This window comes from Palaemon carinicauda, chromosome 6, assembly GCF_036898095.1.
Source record: "Palaemon carinicauda isolate YSFRI2023 chromosome 6, ASM3689809v2, whole genome shotgun sequence".
Classification (NCBI taxonomy): Eukaryota; Metazoa; Arthropoda; class Malacostraca; order Decapoda; family Palaemonidae; genus Palaemon; species Palaemon carinicauda.
The window spans coordinates 141231255-141251252 of record NC_090730.1 but is presented as its reverse complement, the minus strand read 5'-3'; the positions used below and the strand labels follow the sequence as shown (position 1 = coordinate 141251252).

General features: G+C 48.3%; 1 protein-coding gene across 1 annotated transcript in view; it reads left to right on the top strand.

Annotated features, from left to right (window-relative positions):
* The first annotated feature begins 1218 nt into the window (after positions 1 to 1218).
* LOC137642681 (centrosomal protein of 135 kDa-like) overlaps positions 1219 to 19998 on the top strand; it is a 495143-nt gene continuing 476363 nt past the window's right edge. Inside the window, exon 1 of the mRNA XM_068375458.1 lies at positions 1219 to 1478. The gene's annotated coding sequence lies outside the window, so the exon portion shown is untranslated. The remainder of the gene's footprint in view (positions 1479 to 19998) is intronic.

Below are 19998 nucleotides of genomic sequence, written 5' to 3'. Positions count from 1 at the left end.
ATGTTAATTCAACTGTATTGTGTTAATTTAAGTACATTTTAACATAAATTTTTGTAATAGGCCCTGTGAGATGTAGGTTAAACAGTAAGTGCATTGAAATTTTTGCTTAACTGTTCTGTAACCTTGTGTGAACCAAAATTCATAAGTGTAACAGTTACATATATGCAAATTTCATTATTGTATGTTCATTAGTGTTAAAGTGTTCACTCTTTTAATTAATTATCAAAATTAGATATTTTTATAAATTATTTTCCAGTGAAACAAGTAATTGTATATATATTTCTTTAAAGTATCTTTCTTTTGTCTAAGGCTAAGGTTTAGTTCAGATTTAATATATCAAATTATTTATTTTTTGGTGTTAATCCTTGTGAATTGCTGTTAACTTTTTATAGAATATATATATATATATATATATATATATATATATATATATATAATGTATATATATATGTATATGTATATATATATATATATGTGTGTGTATATATATGTACATGTGTATATATATGTATATGTATATAATATATATATATATATATATATATATATATATATATATATATATATATATATATATATATATATATATATATATATATGTAGTGTGTATTATTTCAATCACCGATATTATTTCTCAGTGCTTTGCTCATATTCCCTGACTAAAAACTGAAGTAAGAGGTTGGTTTTGAATATTTCACTTGAATAACCACCCAGTTTTGTTTTGAGTGTAACGTAAGAGACCTCTGGATATTCAGTGTTCACATATATTGCCGTCTGGGAGTTGCGTATTATTCTCAGAGCTCGGGTATGGTTTTTCAACTGTAACAGACTTATGTAATATAACCAGGTGAGTTTTGGAGCTCGGGAATTTATGTAATTCTCCTGCTGTGTATATATATATATATATATATATATATATATATATATATATATATATATATATATATATATATATATATATATATATATATATATATATATATATATATACGTAAATGGTCGGTCATTTAACCTTTTTTTACCTTATCCCCGTGATATTGCGTCTTTCCGGAAAAAAACTTGTATAAGTAAATGTTCTAAATAATGAAAAAGGAATAGTCATCCATTACTGTATAGTAGTTTATAAGAGAGACATAGAGATTCTGATAATTCCTCATATTTTATCAACTAATATCTGTTTTTTTCCGACAATAACAAACACCTGTTCGGAAACGAGAGGGATGTTTGAAAATGTGGTATCACTCTCATTTGTCATTCATCTGTCACCCTCTTTGGTGTATATAAGTTTAGAGAATCCTGTGTTTTTAGTTTGTTTTTATCGTGTGCATTGTATGTTGGTATTTTGAATACAAACACATCATGTTTAAGTGTGAAACGAACATAGATAAAGGAAATTACCGGTAGACCACAGTGGCTTTCGTTAGTCTAGTGCATTGCTAACTGGTGCTCCTGTCATTTGTTGCGTACTCTAGTGTAAGGTATGTCGTCATCATTGGCTTTTTGTTAATATTATTGAGTCTGAATATCTTATTAACGCCAAATCTTATTGGTCTGGTTAGCCTAGGCCTTGACATAAGTTTGATTCTGTACATTTACAAATTTAAACCTATGCTAGGCCTAAGCTAGTCATGCTGGCCCGGTGTGACGGTCTGAACGATCCCTCGGTCTCAGAATTCTCCTTGACATTGTATAATGATTCTTTTCCGCCGAACGCCTTTAGCTCGCTTCGCTCGCATGAAAATAAAACATCAAGCTCGTATGTACTAGCAAGCGGTATTGTTGAGCTGCGCATGCTAACATTACAGGAAAATAAACATCAACCTCGTATGCACTTGCAAACGGTAATGTTCGCGCATGCGCAGATTATCAGGGAGAATTCTGAGACGGGGGATCGTTCAGACCATCACACCAGCCTGTCCCAAGTGTCTAGTCTAGGCCTAGACTGAGACCGGGTTGAAATGTAAGGTCAGCAATTTTGGGACATTGTATTTAGAAAGAACCATTGATATACAGAAATAAAACAGATAGGCCTCTGTTGCTTCCAAAAGTAGCTATGAAAGTTGAAGAGATGGAGTATAAATGGGCATTATCATATATCCGGTTGTGACAACATTTCCTAATAAAAAAATGGATTGGGTTGTATGCTGACGGCCATGCCCCATAACTCCCTTATTCTCAATCATATCAATAAGAATATGGCACTCTAAGGGGAGCTCTCAGGGCGGCTAACACCCCTCCGTTAGGTAAATAGGTAAGGACATGGCTTTTAGGTTAGGTTAGATGGGTAAGTTTAGGTCAGGTGGTGTTCTTTGCCCACAGGAGTTCTTGTCCGTCGTTATATAAAATGACTCCAAATATTACAATAGTTTAAAAGTCTATGTTCTGAAATATATTCTTTCTCTCTTAGACCCGAGAGGTGAAAATATTCTTTGAATGCATTTTTTGGCTAATTTGAATGCACAGAATCCACAATACACATCCTAACCTAACCCAACCTTACTTGGGGCACTGTGGCCTATCCTACTATACCTCTGTTCCTATTTATTTTCTTCCATGTTGTTGCCCAACCTCTTAAATTTTACTTCATTGTGTAAACCCGGTGTGACGGTCTGAACAATCCCCCGGTCTCAGAATTCTCCTTGACATTGTATAATGGTTCTTTTCCGCCATTAGCTCGCTTCGCTCGCATGAAAATAAAACATCAAACTCGTATGTACTGGCAAGCGGTAATGTTGAGCTGCGTACGCTAACATTTCAGGAAAATAAAACATCAACCTCGTATGCACTGGCAAACGGTAATGTTCGCGCATGCGCAGATTATCAAGGAGAATTCTGAGACCGGGGGATCGTTCAAATCGTCACACTAGGGGTATTATCCCCCATGTGACCTGGTTGCTGAATGGCTCCAGCTCTAATTCATAAATTCAATCAATTTATAAATTCTTACCTACCTGGAGACGGACCATTTCCCTGACCTGAAAGTGAAAAAGTCTGCTTGGGAATAGTGCCCTCTTGTGCAGTAACCCCAATAAAATTGAAAAGTGGAAATTGTTCAAGATATGGGTAAACATTTGTTGGAACTTGTATTTCATACAAAATATTATGGAAGTATTGATTCCTATAATTTTATACTTAGAATATCAGTGCCTATGTAGCCCTTCAAGAGAAACGGGTTTTGTTTTATGAATTTTTTTTGTAATGGTGAGCAGTTTGACTTGTATAGAAATTTTTTGTAATGTTGAGCATGTTGACTTGTAAAGAATGCACAGCTGTGGTAAGAATATATCAAAATAGTTATGGGAATGATCACTAGAATACAGAGACCAAGTCTGAAAAATAAGCAAAATGGAATTAAAAGTGAAATGTGTTGCAAGAAATTGGGAAATATAGAAATGAACAGCTAAGTACTGATGTGCATTAATATTGTGTGATTTATTTCCTGTACTCTGCAGTGTATGCGATTTATAATTGTTCCGTAACTGGAATACAAACCACGCTATTTAATAGGGGTATTACTTTCGGCGTAGCTGAAATGACGAGCCATTAAAATTTAACGAGGGTTTACTACCCACACCGCTAGTTCGCGGGCGTAGGGGAGGGTAGCATGCTACCCCCTCCCCCTCACACACACCTGTGCTTGAACTCACTTTACTCTCAGCTCGGATGGTAGTCGGACGTCACTGTCATCCTCGCCGGTCATTGGCAGCCATTAATGCTTCTTTGCTTTTTCTTTGACAGTTTTGTGTGTGAAGTTGGCGTCTGCCATTATGCGCACCTGTCCTGGATTACCCGACCGCCCTGGTGGAACATTCATGTCGGCGGTCGAGACCGACCCTCATGCCCTTTGTCCTTCCTGTAGAGGTCAACAGTGTGATAGCGATAACAAGTGTAGTGAGTGTAGGGAGTGGTCTACCTCCTAGTGAGAGAGGTTTTCGTGGCGACGGAAGAAGTCCAAACGGGATATTTTTCCTTCGAAGGTTTCTTTGAAAGGAAAAAAACCCAAGGCCTCTTCTTCCGTTGCTCAAACCTCCTCCGAAGCTCCCACTCAGTCGGTCTCTTTCGAGAGACTGTTGAGTGGTAGCGTAGACCGTTGTACTGGTTTCCAAACTTGGGGTTCGAGAGATGGCATTGCTTAACCTAGCGAAGCAACTCCACCTCTCCCGCCGGGGGAGGATCTGTCACTAATCCCTTTATTTCAGCTTTGGTCTTCCTTGGGGCTCGAGGGTTCGCCCTCCAAGGAAGTCTTACTTGACTACATCCGATTGGGTGCCGCTGTCAAGCAATCACCGCCTCCGGCAGATGTTGATCCTCTGTCGATTGTCGACGTTGTGGTGTCAGAGGTATCCAATGCGGTATCACCCATCACCTCTGCCTCTTCAAACCCTACAGTAGCTGACGGCTTAGTTTCTCCCGGTCCTGTTCAACCAACGAGGGAGAAACTAAGTACAACAGTCTCTCTTGCTAGTGTTTCTTCCCCTCGGGGGAGTTCACTTACAGAGACTTCTCTTCGAGGACTGCAAAAGGTCAGGTTGCTGATCCAACGGCCCCCAGAGGGCGTATTCGTCGCAAGGCTCGCCTTCCTCTTCGTCAGAGAGGCCTTCCTTCACCTGCGGTGATGCTGCTTCTTTGGATCTACATCTTCGTTGCAGTCCCCCGCAGAGGAGCCTTGTCATCGATCACTGATTGTTCCTGCTTTGGTCTTGGACCTTTCTGCGGATCGTTCACGATCCCCTTCGGTGGAAGGTCGTCCTTTCAAAGGACACGTAGACCTTCCACCCGTCAGACCTGCCGACCTGCCGTCGCCTTTCCTGGATGCTGATGTCCGCTACGCGCCAACGAAACCTGACCTCCACGCTCGTCAGGCCTCGTCATCTAACCCTAATACAGGGCCTCAAGGGCGTATGCGCCAACGCGCGCGCGCATACTTCCCATACGCGCTATGCACCTGAGCATACGCGCCCAAGTTCTCCTGCGCGCCAGGCTTTGCCTGAGCAAACAGATACTCGTCCATGCCCAGCTACGCGCTAATCCTCACATGCGCGTCAGCTCTCCTCTGCACGCTATCAACCTCCTACGCGCCAGTGATCTCCTGCGCGCCAGCACTCGCCAGCGCCCACGCCCAGCAGTCATCTCTCCTGCGCGCCCAAGATCTTCTGATCTGGGCGCTGTTGGGAAGTCAAGTTGACTTCTCCCATGCGCCAGCGCTCGCCAATGCGCCAGCACTCGCCTATGCGCCAGCGCTCGCCATAGCGCCGACGCGCGCATTCACCTGCACGCATCCATGAGGATACGCACGTGCGCCCTTGCCCATCCTCTCCTGCAGTTGCGCGCCATCATTCTGACGCACACCCACAAGACGCACGCCCACGAGCAGCACAGGCTTCAACTGCGCGCCCGCACGCCAGGGGTATCTCTCCTGTGCGCGCTCGCCCTACGACTTCTTCAGGGACACACGAGCTCTCGCCCGCGCACTCAACGCCCAGATCCTGTGCACCCAGGCGTGCGTGAATATTCTCCCGTGCGCGCCAATATTCTCCTGCGCGCGCCAATATTCTCCCGCGCGCGCCAATATTCTCCCGCGCGCGCCAATATTCTCCCGCGCGCGCCAATATTCTCCCGCGCGTGCCAATATTCTCCCGCGCGTGCCAACAGTCTCCCGCGCGAATATATTCCCGCGCGCGCTAACAGTCTCCCGCGCGAATATTCTCCCGCGCGAATATTCTCCCGCGTGAATATTCTCCCGCGTGCGCCCACAGTGTCCCGCGCACGTTCCTGTGCGCCCACAGTCTCCCGCGCGCGTTCCTGTGCGCCCACAGTCTCCCGCGCGCGTTCCTGTGCGCCCACAGTCTCCCCCGCGCGTTCCTGTGCGCCCACAGTCTCCCGCGCGCGTTCCTGTGCGCCCACAGTCTCCCGCGCGCGTTCCTGTGCGCCCACAGTCTCCCGCGCGCGTTCCTGTGCGCCCACAGTCTCCCGCGCGCGTTCCTGTGCGCCCACAGTCTCCCGCGCGCGTTCCTGTGCGCCCACAGTCTCCCGCGCGCGTTCCTGTGCGCCCACAGTCTCCCGCGCGCGTTCCTGTGCGCCCACAGTCTCCCGCGCGCGTTCCTGTGCGCCCACAGTCCCCCCCGCGCGCTCCTGTGCGCCCACAGTCCCCCCCGCGCGCTCCTGTGCGCCCACAGTCCCCCGCGCGCGCTCCTGTGCGCCCACAGTCCCCCGCGCGCGCTCCTGTACGCCCACAGTCCCCCGCGCGCGCTCCTGTGCGCCCACAGTCCCCCCCGCGCGCTCCTGTGCGCCCACAGTCCCCCCCGCGCGCTCCTGTGCGCCCACAGTCCCCCCCGCGCGCTCCTGTGCGCCCACAGTCTCCCGCGCGCGCTCCTGTGCGCCCACAGTCTCCCGCGCGCGCGCCATCAGTCTCCCCGCGCGCGCCATCAGTCTCCCCGCGCGCGCTCCTGTGCGCCCACAGTCTCCCCGCGCGCGCTCCTGTGCGCCCACAGTCTCCCCGCGCGCGCGCCATCAGTCTCCCGCGCGCCATCAGTCTCCCGCGCTCGCGCGCCATCAGTCTCCCGCGCGCGTCATCAGTCTCCTGCGAGCGATTCCTGGTATTCTCCATCGCGCGAGCACCATTACACGCCCCCGCGCGAGACTGCTGAACAACGCACGGCAAGGTCGCTGTCCCCTCTTCCCCCTCCCCGCAAACGCATAACAGCGCATATTGTGGCGGAAGGGAAACATCCAGAGGGGTCCAGGATCCCTAAGCCTTTCCAGGCGAACCCACCTATGAGAACTCCTCCCAGGGATCCTTCTATCCCTGTCCCTTCAAAGGGGGTGTCTGACAGTGCGTCTGTCAGCCAACAGCCTTGGTTCGGTGCACTAATCAGAGCAGTGACACAGGCGTTCAAGCCTGTTTTCTCTGAATTAGGTCACAGATCCTTGGCTGTCTCTACCCCTTTGAAGAGAAAAAGAAGAGTTCTGGACGCGGTAACTTCTCCTAGGGCTAAGTTGACTCCACGCAAGACTTCGAGACAGGTTCCTTCTTTCCCCCAGACTATCTCTCCTTCCCTGTCAGACGAAGATTTCCCGTCCTCAGGGGAATCACGTGAGGTGAGACTTTATCTCATCGCACCAATGAGGGAAGCCTCTCCATGAGCTGAGAAGTCTTCTCAAATGGGGGCTGGAAGGAACTTACCATCTAAAATGCTAGAGTCCTATATCCTTCCCAGGAAGGATTCTAAGGACCCTAAGACATTGCCAAAGTCCTCTACAAGAACCAGGACGGAGCCAACTAGTCACTCGGAGAACGTCCGCGACTCTCCCCAAGAAGAGCCTTTGGGGACAGGAGACTTCGCTGCAAGTCCAACGTCAGGAGGAGAACAGCAGGAATCAGAACATGTGTTTTGGCAAGTTCTTACTCTAATGAGGGCTCTCAATGGGTTTTCCGACCCAGAGATCCCTCCTCGAGAGGGCAAGGACACGGTCTTGGACCATGTATTCGGTACTCAGAAACCCTCTAACGGCAGTGCAGCTCTACCGTGGTCTCAGGGGGTTAAGAGTACCAGAGACAAGATCGCTGTACAGCTCTCCGAGATGTCCCCCTGGAGGTACTTTGAGATCTTGGAGGAGCCTTGTTTAGCTCTTCCTCTCTACCACTCGGAAGAGCTTACCATGGGAGTCCCTCTTGAGATACTCTCCAACCGGCAGGTCTCCTTCTCTGCAACCGAGATCCTTAACCAGGAGAAGGTTGCGAAGTGTGCTATGCAAGCCACGAAGTTAGGGACCTTAGGTATCCTGATACACTCTGAGGATTTCTCCAAAGAACGTACCAGGAAAGCTATGGAGACGTTCCTTCTCTCAGGCACTCGCACGATCGACTTTCTGGCCCACCAAGTCTCGAACTTGTGGGCAAACACCATCCTGAAACGTCGGGATGCGGTGGCTGAGAGATTCCATCAGAAGGTCCCTGAAACCGAGATCAATAGGCTCAGACATTCTTATTTAGAAGGATCCATCCTGTTTGAGCCTAAGGATGTGGAACAGGCCGCTGAGAGGTGGAGGAAGTCTCATCAAGACTCCCTTCTTCATAGGGCTTTAACATCTAAGCCCTATAAGCCTCCAGCACCCCAGCAGTCCCGTCCAACCAAGACCGCTAAACCAACGACAGCAGCGAAAAGCCCTTTCCTGTCAAGGAGAGGAAAGGCAAAAAGTTCTCCAGGGGAGGCAAGAATCCTAGAGGGAGCAGCCGAGGCCGCAAATGCTAGGATTGGCAGTCCCCCTGCATGTCCACCAGTGGGGGGATGCCTACAAAGTTGCTCAGACAGGTGGAAGCAACTCGGAGCCGATTCCTGGATGATTTCCGTAATCAGTCAGAGATATCGCGTCGCGTTCACAACATTTCTACCTCCCCTGACGACAAATCCAGTGTCATTGAGTTCCCTTGCCATGGGATCGGCAAGGGGGCAAGTCCTTCAGGTAGAAGTCCAGACCCTGTTGAAGAAGGACGCTGTCCAAGAGGTCCTCGATGAGTCTCCAGGCTTCTTCAGTTGACTCTTTCTTGTAAAGAAGGCGTCTGGAGGCTGGAGACCAGTCATCGACCTCTCAGCTCTGAACAAGTTTGTCAAACAAACTCCGTTCAGCATGGAGACCGCAGACACGGTCAGACTAGCAGTGAGACCGCATGACTTCATGTGCACACTGGAACTAAAGGACGCGTACTTCCATGTCCCAATCCATCCGTCTTCAAGGAAGTACTTGAGATTCAGCCTAGACAACAAAAAGTACCAGTTCAAGGTGCTGTGCTTCGGTCTCTCCACAGCACCACAGGTTTTCACCAGAGTGTTCACCCTAATATCTTCATGGGCACACAGGATTGGCATCCGTCTCCTCCGTTATCTGGACGACTGGTTAATCCTAGCAGACTTGGTGTCATCCCTTGTTCAACACTGGGACAAACTTCTGAGACTTTGCCAAGATCTGGGGATCTTGGTAAATCTCGAGAAGTCCTCACTACTTCCCACTCAAAGACTGGTATAACTAGGCATGATTATAGACACCAATCTCCACAAAGCTTTCCCATCAGACGACAGGATAGCAAGGCTGAGGAAGGTCGCAAGTCCTTTTCTCAGACGAGAAGAACTTCCAGCCCAATCGTGGTTACGTCTCCTCGGTCACCTTTCATTGCTGGCTCGTCTAGTTCCCAACGGTCGCCTCAGGATGAGATCCCTCCAATGGCAACTCAGGTCCCGGTGGAATCAAGGTTATGATTCCCCGGACGTCCAGATCCCTATGGGACCTGCGGAACTGACGGACCTCCAGTGGTGGGTGGCAGACGAGAACCTGTGAAAAGGAGTGGATCTTCTCGTCCTCCCCCCGGATTTGATGCTGTTTTCGGATGCTTCAAAGAAAGGGTAGGGGCTCCACGTGCTGCACCACACGACCTCAGGCCTTTGGTCAGAGTCAGAAAAGTATCTCCATATAAATCTCCTAGAGATGAAGGCCGTCTTCCTGGCCCTTCAACAGTTCCAACAGTACCTGGCAAGTCACTCTGTGGTGGTGATGAGCGACAACACCACAATAGTGGCCTACATCAACAAACAAGGAGGTACTTTTTATGAATAGAACTTACCTGGCAGTTATATATACATAGCTAATTATCTCTATTTTGGCAGAATTTTTCTAAACTAGGCAACCGCCTTGTGGTGGTTGGGTGGTAACACCCGTTAAAGGGTGGAAGGAGGAATCATTCCCGTTTTCTGTTCTCCAGTTCATCTCTGCCGGCCGGATCGACAACACGTTGGTCCGTCATTAAGAGTTTTTCTTCGCTTTCCCTGCTCGGTGTACCAGTCTGCTTTTTTGGTGAAGTACTCTGATTTGGGGTTTTGGTGATCGTGTATTTTGTTTTCTCTTAGCTTTTTTGCTGTTTTTTCATTATGAGTGAAAAGAGTCATTACCGTATCTGTGCGAATAAGGAATGTAAGGTGAGACTACCGAAAATGGCGGTAGTGTAGACCCTCACACCGTTTGTTCTAATTGTAGGGGTTTTGTTTGTGCCCTTGATAATAGGTGCGGGGAATGTAAGGTTTTGGATGAGAAAGATTGGTTAATTATGAAGCGCTATGTGCGTAAGCTAGAGCTCGATAGAGTTAGGAGAGCTTCTAGGTCTAAGTCTAAGTCTGTTAGTGGTAAGGAAGACGAACTTAGCGTAGATTTATCTATTGAACCTATAATTGATTCCTCTTTGGAAGTTGATCCTTCCCTTGAGGTAGTAACTCCTGCACCTCCTACAGGTTCCGTTTCTACGGATGACCCTCGGTACGCTAGCCTGGCGGCCGAGTTGAAGGCCATTAAAGAACAAATGGAGGCCTTTAAAGGTAAGGAAAGTGAAAGTGCTTGTGTTAGTGCAGTGGAGGTGGCGACTGACCGAATCTGTCATACCCCTAGGCCTAGACCTCTACCAAGCTCCCAGGACCAAGGGAGAAGGTACGTCGATGACCGAAAGGGGGTGAGAGGTACGTACCCTTGGTCAGCCGTCGCCTCAGACAGTCCTGTTGTCGATTCCCAGGCTGCTCTTGACCGTCACGGGAAAGACGTGTCGGATGTGTTGTTTTTTTCTCCGAATTCGTCCAGACATAAATGGAAGTTTGAAGCTTCAAGACCTACTAAGAGGAGATGGAACCGCGACGAACGGTCTCGTTCTTTCTCTCCCGGTTCTAGCAGTTATGAACCTTGTCCGTCGGAGGATGATTTCGACTCCGTGCCTGTGAAAAGGGCGAAGCCTACTGCCGAAGATCCTCCCCCTTCTACGAGTGTTATTCGTCAGCCCCCCCCTTCGGGGCCGCAAGACCCAGCTGATGTTGCTAAATCCTTTATGTCTGTCATGCAGGAACAACTTTTGACTTTAGTGCAAGCCTTTAGCCGCCCTCACGCCCAGTCTGACAGACGTAAAGACGACTCGTTACCGATTAAGAAGTCTGCTTCTAAGAGAGAAGGGTGTTCTTCTTTAAAGAAAACTTCTCCCTCTCTACGCCAGGATGAGGAATGTGTGGTTTCGCCAGGCGATACTTCTTCGCGATACCAGGGCGATACGGTTTCTCGTTCTCGATACCGGGACGATACCTTATCGAACGATGCTGCTTCTCGGTCTCGATGCCAAGACGATACCGCCTCCCGTTCACGATACCAGCACGATACCTCCTCTCGTTCGCTTCGCCACTACGATACCTCCTCTCGTTCGCTTCGCCACGACGATACCTCCTCTCGTTCATGACGCCACGACGATACCGACCCTAGTTCTAGACGCCACGACGATACCGCCTCTCGTTCACGACGCCAAGACGATACCGCCTCTCGTTCTCGTCGCCACGACGATACCGCCTCTCGCTCTCGACATCAGAACGACTCTGCCTCTCGTTCTCGGTCCCAGGGCGATACCACCCTGCCTCTTCAGGACGATACTGCCTCTCGTCCCAAGGATTCTTCTAGCGCGGGACTCCAGGATGCAACCCGTCTTTTGCAGGATGATGCCTTTGATTTGCCCTTGTCGGGTTCTAAGGATCCTTCTTCTCTTTCGAAGGATATTGCAGATGTGGATCAGGACCTCGAGGATGTTTCTGATGACGATGATAATCCTGCCGACGCTGCGGGAGATTACAAAGTTCTCTCTTGCTCCCTTCTTGAACTTTTTGGAGAGGAATTCCAACCTGCTGCCCCTCAATCTCCTCAGTCTCAATTTAACAGAAAGAAGGCCAAGAAACAGTCGGCCTTCATCAAGATGAAGCTGTCTATCTCAGCAAAGAAGGCTCTCAAGAAGATTGATGACTGGATGAAGGAACGGAGACAAACAGTTAAGACTTCCTTCTCGTTTCCACCAGCTCGTCTTGCTTCAAGAGCGGGTATGTGGTATGCAACTGGAGAACCTTTGGGTCTGGGAGTGCCTTCCTCCTCCAAGGGTGACTTCTCTGGTTTAGTGGACTCTGCTAAAAGGCATGCTCTCAACTCAGCCAAGGTCATGTGGTCGATGTCGGAGCTGGATCATCTCGTCAAAGGTATTTTTAGAGCCTTTGAGGTTTTTAGTTTCCTAGACTGGTCGCTTGGGACTCTCGCAAGGAAAACTGACCAGATGGAAGGATCTAGGGACCTTACCAGTATTATGTCCTGTATGGATAAGGCCCTCAGAGATGGGGCGAATGAGTTGGCGGCTCTGTTCTCAGCTGGGGTCCTAAAGAAGAGAGCTCTGCTTTGCTCTTTTGCTTCTAGGTCTGTTACCACTGCACAAAAGTCTGAGCTTCTTTACGCCCCCCTCTCTCAACATCTTTTTCCCGAGTCCCTGGTTAATGACATTACACTTTCTCTGGCCCAAAAAGCCACCCAAGACCTTTTATCTCGTTCTGCTCGTAAGCCCTTGGCAGCCCCTCCTTCTTCTTTGAAATGGGAGGAAAGGAGATTCCAGCAGCCCTTTCGGGGCAGGACTACTTCAAGGCCAGATTTTAGAGGGAGAAGGCAAGAATCAGGACCAAGATATACCAGGGGTTCTTTCAGACCTCGCTCCAGAAAATGAAGTTCGTCTCCTCCAGACAGTAGGCGCAAGACTGTCAGGTTTTTGGCAGTCTTGGAAGAGGAGAGGGGTGGACACCTGGTCCCTTTCAGTCATCAAGGAAGGATACAAGATCCCCTTTCTGAAAAAACCTCCTCTCGCAGATGCTCCGCTGGCCTTAGTAGCCCGTTACTCAGATCCGGGGAAACAGAAGGCCCTAGTAGACCTTGTCGACCAAATGCTAGACAAGGGGGCGATAGAACCGGTTCGGGATCTATCCTCCCCAGGCTTTTACAATCGCCTGTTTCTGGTCCCCAAGAGCTCGGGCGGATGGAGACCCGTCCTGGATGTCAGCGCTCTCAACGTATTTGTGGAGAATACAAAGTTCTCCATGGAGACAACTCAGTCGGTGCTGGCGTCAGTACGTCCAGGGGACTGGATGGTGTCCCTCGACTTGCAGGACGCATATTTCCATGTCCCCATCCATCCGACTTCGAGGAAGTACCTGAGATTTGTAATGCAGGGCAAGTGCTTCCAATTCAGAGCTCTTTGCTTCGGTCTCAGCACGGCTCCTCAAGTCTTCACCAGGGTAATGGCGAATGTGTCAGGTTGGCTGCATCAGGAGGGGATAAGGATATCCTTCTATCTGGACGATTGGCTGATTCGTTCACGATCGAGGGAGAAATGTCTGGAGGATTTACGGAAGACTTTTATGATGGCTCAAGATCTAGGCCTGGTCATCAACAGGGAGAAGTCTCAGATCAGACCGAATCAGACTATTCTCTATTTGGGGATAGTTCTGAATTCAGTTCTTTTTCAGGCTTCTCCCTCTCAGGAAAGACAGACCAAGTGTCTCGTAAAAGTCAGAACTTTCCTGGACAAGAAGAGATGCACAGCGAAGGAGTGGATGAGTTTGCTGGGGACTCTATCCTCCCTCGAACAGTTTGTCACTCTGGGGAGACTCCACCTAAGGCCTCTTCAGCACTTTCTTTCGAAGACGTGGAACAGAAAGATGCAGGAAGACTCCTTTTCCTTCCCCATTCCAATAGAAGTCAAGACTCTTCTGAAGTGGTGGCTGGACCCAACCTTGTTAGGGGAAGGGATCTCCTTACACAAGAAGAACCCAGACCTAGTGTTGTTTTCAGACGCATCAGAGTCAGGCTGGGGGGCAACACTAGGAAGCAAGGAGGTCTCAGGCTATTGGGAAGGAGTTCAGCTGGGATGGCACATCAACAACAAGGAGTTGATGGCCATTTTTCTGGGGCTAAAGGCCTTCAAGGACTTGGTGTCTGGGAAGATTGTGGAGGTCAACTCAGACAACACCACAGCTCTTGCTTACATCAGGAAGCAAGGAGGGACTCACTCTCTGTCTCTGTTCGAGACAGCAAGAGAGCTCCTTCTTTGTGCGAAGGAGAACAGGATAAACCTGCTGACGAGGTTTGTTCAGGGACAGAAGAATGTGAGGGCGGACATGCTCAGCAGGAAAGGGCAGGTCCTTCCTACAGAATGGACCCTCAACCAACAGGTCTGTCAGAGTCTCTGGAGGCTGTGGGGGAGACCCCTCATCGATCTTTTCGCCTCCAACTTATCCAAGAGGATCCCCATCTATTGTTCCCTAGTTCCGGACAAGGAGGCAATAGCAGTAGACGCCTTTTTGATGGATTGGACGGGGAAGGACACTTATGCTTTTCCCCCGTTCAAGATCATCAATCTGGTAGTCAGGAAATTCGCCCTCCTCGATTCGGGACGGATGATCCTGATAGCTCCGTTCTGGCCGATGAGGGAATGGTTCACGCAGGTGGTGGACTTGTTGATGGACTTTCCAAGAAGCCTCCCTGCAAGTCCAAATCTGCTCAGACAACCCCACTTCGAGAGATATCATCAAAACCCCCTCGCTCTCAATCTGACTGCCTTCAGACTATCGAGAAGCTCGTCAGATCGAGAGGCTTTTCAGCGCAAGCTGCGAAAGCTATTGCCAGAGCGAGGAGGGTCTCTCGCAGAGGGTCTACCAGTCCAAGTGGGAGACTTTTAGAGCTTGGTGTAGGAAGCACAAGATTTCCTCATCCACTACCTCTGTGAGCCAGATTGCGGATTTCTTGTTGTACCTCAGGCAGGACGCTAAGCTAGCTGTGTCCACTATCAAGGGGTACAAAAGTATGCTCTCTTCCGTCTGTCGGCATAGAGGCTTGGACTTGTCTCGCGATAAGGACTTACATGACCTCTTGAAGTCTTTTGAGACGACCAAGCAGACCCGGTTAAAGCCCCCTTCTTGGAACCTTGATGTGGTTCTTAAATTTCTGTGCACCAAGAGATTTGAGCCCATCTCACAGGCTCCCCTTAGGGAGGTTACCAAGAAGACCCTCTTTCTTTTGGCCTTAGCAACAGCTAAAAGAGTTAGTGAAGTCCATGCAATTGAAAAACAGGTAGGCTTCAATCTGAATGGGGCAGTTTGTGCCTTGAGATTAGACTTTCTCGCTAAGAACGAGAACCCTTCTAAGCCCTGGCCGAGGACCTTTGAGGTTCCTAACTTGACTAACCTAGTGGGTCAAGAGCAAGAGAGGCTGCTCTGTCCAGTACGAGCCCTCAAGACCTACTTGTCTCGCACGAAAAGTGTGAGAGGCTCTTCTAGCTCCCTGTGGTGTTCTGTGAAAGATCCTCAGAAGCCCCTTTCCAAGAACGCTTTGTCCTTTTTCCTGAGGGAAGTGATAAGAGAAGCACATCTCTTGTGTGAGGAGGAACACTTCGGACGTTTAAAAGAGCAAGCTCACGAAGTGAGGGCCATTGCGACCTCGCTTGCTTACCGCAAGAACATGTCGCTCCGTCAAATTATGGATGCGACATTCTGGAGGAGCAACTCTGTGTTCACCTCTCATTACCTCAGAGAGGTGAGGGTGGATTATGAGAAATGTTATACCTTGGGACCATACGTAGCTATGGCTTCTGTATTAGGCAAAGGAGTTACTACCTCCCCTCAACCTTAGTTTTATTGACTTGTGCATAGGTTGGTGTATTTTTTATTGGTTGTCTGAGGACTTCGACTTGTGTACAGTCACCTCAGTCTAGTTAGATAATTTTTATCTACTTTGCAAATGTTAGGTGGTTGGTTTGGTAAGGTTGCGGTTTTTATTTTGGGCAATAGGTAGTCCTGAAGTCTAGTCAGATTGTTGGTCTCACCCCGTTGACAGATTCGATTGAGTGTTTTCAGCACTGCAGGTCACATCCTGGCTGACACTCCTAAGGGAAAGCGACTCAAGAGGCAGAAACCTTTGAAGTCAGCTACCTTAGCAGGTAAGGAATCAAGGTGTTTATTTATCCTACAGCTTTTTTGGTTGTTTCCCCAACGATGTTTACTGTCTATCACCCTCCTCCAAGTGTGTTAATCAACTATGTATATATAACTGCCAGGTAAGTTCTATTCATAAAAATGGAGTTTTTATGATAAAACAAAGTTTTATGAATACTTACCTGGCAGTTATATATACATTCGAAGGCCCACCCACCTCCCCTCAGGAGACAGGTCGGGCATAGATGAACTGAAGAACAGAAAACGGGAATGATTCCTCCTACCACCCTTTAACGGGTGTTACCACCCAACCACCACAAGGCGGTTGCCTAGTTTAGAAAAATTCTGCCGAAATAGAGATAATTAGCTATGTATATATAACTGCCAGGTAAGTATTCATAAAACTTTGTTTTATCATAAAAACTCCATTTTTCGCAGCAGCTATCCCATCTAGCAGTAGAGATACTGAGATGGGCCGAAATCCACTCGATACCACTATCGTCACGCTTCATTTCAGGCAAAAGGAATGTGCTCGCCTACAATCTGAGCAGAGCGTCTCAGATAGTGAGTTCCGAGTTTTCTTTGGATCATCAAGTAGCCAACAAAGTCTTGACTTTATGGGGTTCTCCGGCTGTGGATCTTTTCGCAACGGCCCTGAACTTCAGGCTCCTGCTGTACTGCTCCCCAGTCCCAGACCCCAAGGCTCTCTGGCAAGATGCTTTCCAACAATGGTGGGACAACATCGACGTTTACGCCTTTCTCCCATTCTGTCTGATGAGGAGGGTGCTCAACAAGACCAGGACATCAGTCTATCTTTCAATTACCCTCATAGTTCTGCAATGGCATCACGCGGAATGGTTCCTGGACCTTCTGCAACTCCTAATGGAGCTACCAAGAGAACTCCCTCCATGACACAATCTGCTCAAACAACCACATGCCAACATCTTCCACAAACCCGTAGCTTCACTACGACTTCACGCCTGGAAACTATCCAGCATCTCCTCTCTGAGAGAGGATTTTTGCAACAAGTTGCTGTCAGGATGTCTGGACACCTGCGAAAGTCATCTGCAGCAGTCTACCAGGCAAAGTGGAAAGTCTTCTGTGGTTGGTGTCGTGGAAGGGGTATCTCTCCACTCGATGCCACTATTCCAACAATAGCGAAGTTCCTTGTGTATTTGCGGGAAGAAATGCGCCTTTCAGTCTCGGCAGTGAAAGGCTATTGCTCAGCCTTTAGTCTAGCTTTCAGGTTTAAAGGAATGGACATTTCTTCATCGCTTGAACTTTCTCTACTCATACGTAGTTATGAACTTACCTGCCCTCAGTCGGAAGTGAGACCTCCCCCATGGAACGTGGTTTGAGTTCTCAGGTCTCTTAAGAGACCTCCCTATGAACCATTACGCCAGGCATCAGATCGCCACCTAACCTGGAAGACGGTGTTCCTGTTAGCTTTGGCCTTGGCCAAGCGAGTCAGCGAACTTCATGGTCTCTCGTATGACATCGCCCATTCAAGGGGATGGGGGTAGGTAACGTTCAGTTTCGTCCCTGAGTTTATTGCTAAGACTCAGAATCCTGGAGTGGCGGATCCTTGATTCGACTCCTTCCGGATTTCTAGTCTCCGTTCTGTAACAGATGACCCAGACCATCTCTTATTATGCCCTGTAAGGAGTTTGAGGCTATACCTCAAAAGAACAGCTGCAGTCCGTCTTCATGTGCTAGCACTATTCGTCAGCACAGGAAGGACTAAGAGGAGGGTCACCAAGAACACCATCTCTGCATGGATTCGTAGAGCACATGATGTCAGGGGCATAGCTACGTCCCTGGCCTTCAAAAGAAATTTCTCTGTGAAGCAGGTTCTTCAAGCTGGGGTGTGGAAGCGTCAAATAACGTTCACAGCCCACTACCTGCAAGACGTGACCCACAGGAGGCTCGATACGTTTTCTATCGGCCCTGTGGTGGCTGCACAACAGCTATTTTAAAACCTCAAGCTCCTTATTGGACAAGTAGCAGAAGGTTGAGGGCATTGTTACCCGGTTTTTAGTCTGCATGAATGAAAAGGTTTGACTGGCCCTTGTTCTTTTCTTCATCATCCCCTCTCTTGGGGAAAGCAGCATCCTGGGTTCTCTGCATAGCTGACCTCAAACCACTGCAGGTAAACCATGTTCCCTTGTGTTCCTAGTATTAAGTTAATACTGTTACGTCCCCATACCCTGACGAGGTGGTATTGGGAAAGTCCTAGTCTACAAGTTTCCATCTAAAGAACTTCAGAACAACTTCCTAGGACGAATCACACTTCTTCATACCTTCACACACAGCTTGCGTAGCAAGGTTCTAGCGAGGTGCAGGGGCTCCTTATTTCTTGGGTGCTTTCACACTCAAATAACGAGCCCTCGGGCAAAGCCAAAGAGACAGAACTGGCTGGGACGTCCACCCTTCCTAATGGGTGAGTCACCCCTATTATTTGCATGGTTTGTATTCCAGTTACGGAACAAATGACAAATTCATAGATAATTTGTATTTTTCCTAACTATACAAACCTTAGCTATTTAACCAAACTTGCCCGCCAGCCCTATCCCCCTTGAAGTCCTACCTCCAAGCAAAGTGAGTTCAAGCACAGGTGTGTGTGAGGTGGGGTGGGCAGGCAGCTACCATCCCCTACCCCCCGCTAACCAGCGGTGTGGATAGTAAACCCTTGTTAAATTTTAATGGCTCGTCATTTCAGCTACGCCGAAAGTAATACCCCTATTAAATAGCTAAGGTTTGTATAGTTAGAAAAAATACAAATTATCTACAAGTTTGTCATATTCAATGAGTGCAAGGATGATGAATTAATTTTATTCTGACACTAAATACAAACCCTCGGTATTTATAAGGATTATACATTCAGCGAAGCTGGAAGACTAGCCATAAGACTTTTAGCGAGGTGTAACTGCCCTACCTCTTAGTTAGCTGGAGGGTTTGAGGGGTAGCCGGCTACCCTGTTCACACACACTCGCCTGTGTTGTCTTGTCACTTTTTACTTTTGACTCAGTGAAAGTAGACGTTAATCTCTTTCTTCGCCCATCTTTTTATTTTCACTGGCCTTTGACTTTTCTATGATTTACTTACTTCTATTTGTATATACTGTATATTTAATCATTCATGTTATTTTATTATACAGTATACAGTATATATAAACATTCTTTCATCTTTACCGTAGGAGTGTTGTTGTGTTGGTGTCAGTGTAGTGCGGCATTTCTTGATAGCGAAGAAACCTTCTCTTACGATCTCTTCCCCTTTGATGCTGGACAACCCGTAGGCTGGTGGCCTGCCCTGCTTCTCAGAGTTCAGCGACCAGGCCACCTCCATAGGGGAGTTGTCCTCTTGTGGATTTCTGCTTCTCCGTTCGAAGGTTGATGTTGCTTACTCCCTGTTAATTCATCGGAGGGAGGGCCACTTTCGTCACACTCAGAGCTTGACTGCGGTTTTGCTCCTCTTCGTTGATGTTGCCGCACTCCCTCGTTCTACGTTGACAGGCCGAGTGAGCGCATACTCTGATGCAGGTTCCTGTGCCTCTCGAGGAACTCCTTTCCCGTGGGTTAGGTTGTTCTCCCAAGTGGGTTTTTTTTCAGCTAAATAATTTCTGAATAAAATTATTTTTATTCTAACTTTTCTACAGCACTTACGACAACGCACTCCTTTGTTCTGCAGTGGCAGCCGGCGGAGGGAGTGTATAGTCTAAGCGGAATATTTCTCTTTCGAAGGTTCCTTCGAAGGGGGAAAAACCCAAGGCCTCTTCTTCCGTTTCCCGACCTTCCTCCGAAGCTCCCACTCGTTCCGCCTCTTCAGAGAGACCATTGAGTAGTAGCGTAGACCCTTTTAATTGCGGCCAACCCTACTTCTCGAGAGATGGTGTTTCTTCCCCTAGCAAAGCTGCCCCACCTCTCCTCCCAGGTGAGGCCATGTTTATGTATTCTGCTTTACAGGTATGGCCGTCTTTAGGGCTTCCGGGTCCGCCCTCCAAGGACTCCTTGCTGAAGCTCATTCTCTGGGGTGCAAGTGTGCAGCTGTCATCGTCGATTTCATAGGAAGATCTTCTTGCGATCATTGATGTCGTGTTGTCAGAGGTGTCTTCTGTGGTTTCTGTTGACGCCCCTACCCCTCCAGATTCTCCAGCAGTTACTGCCAACTTAGTTTCTCCCATTCCTGATCATCC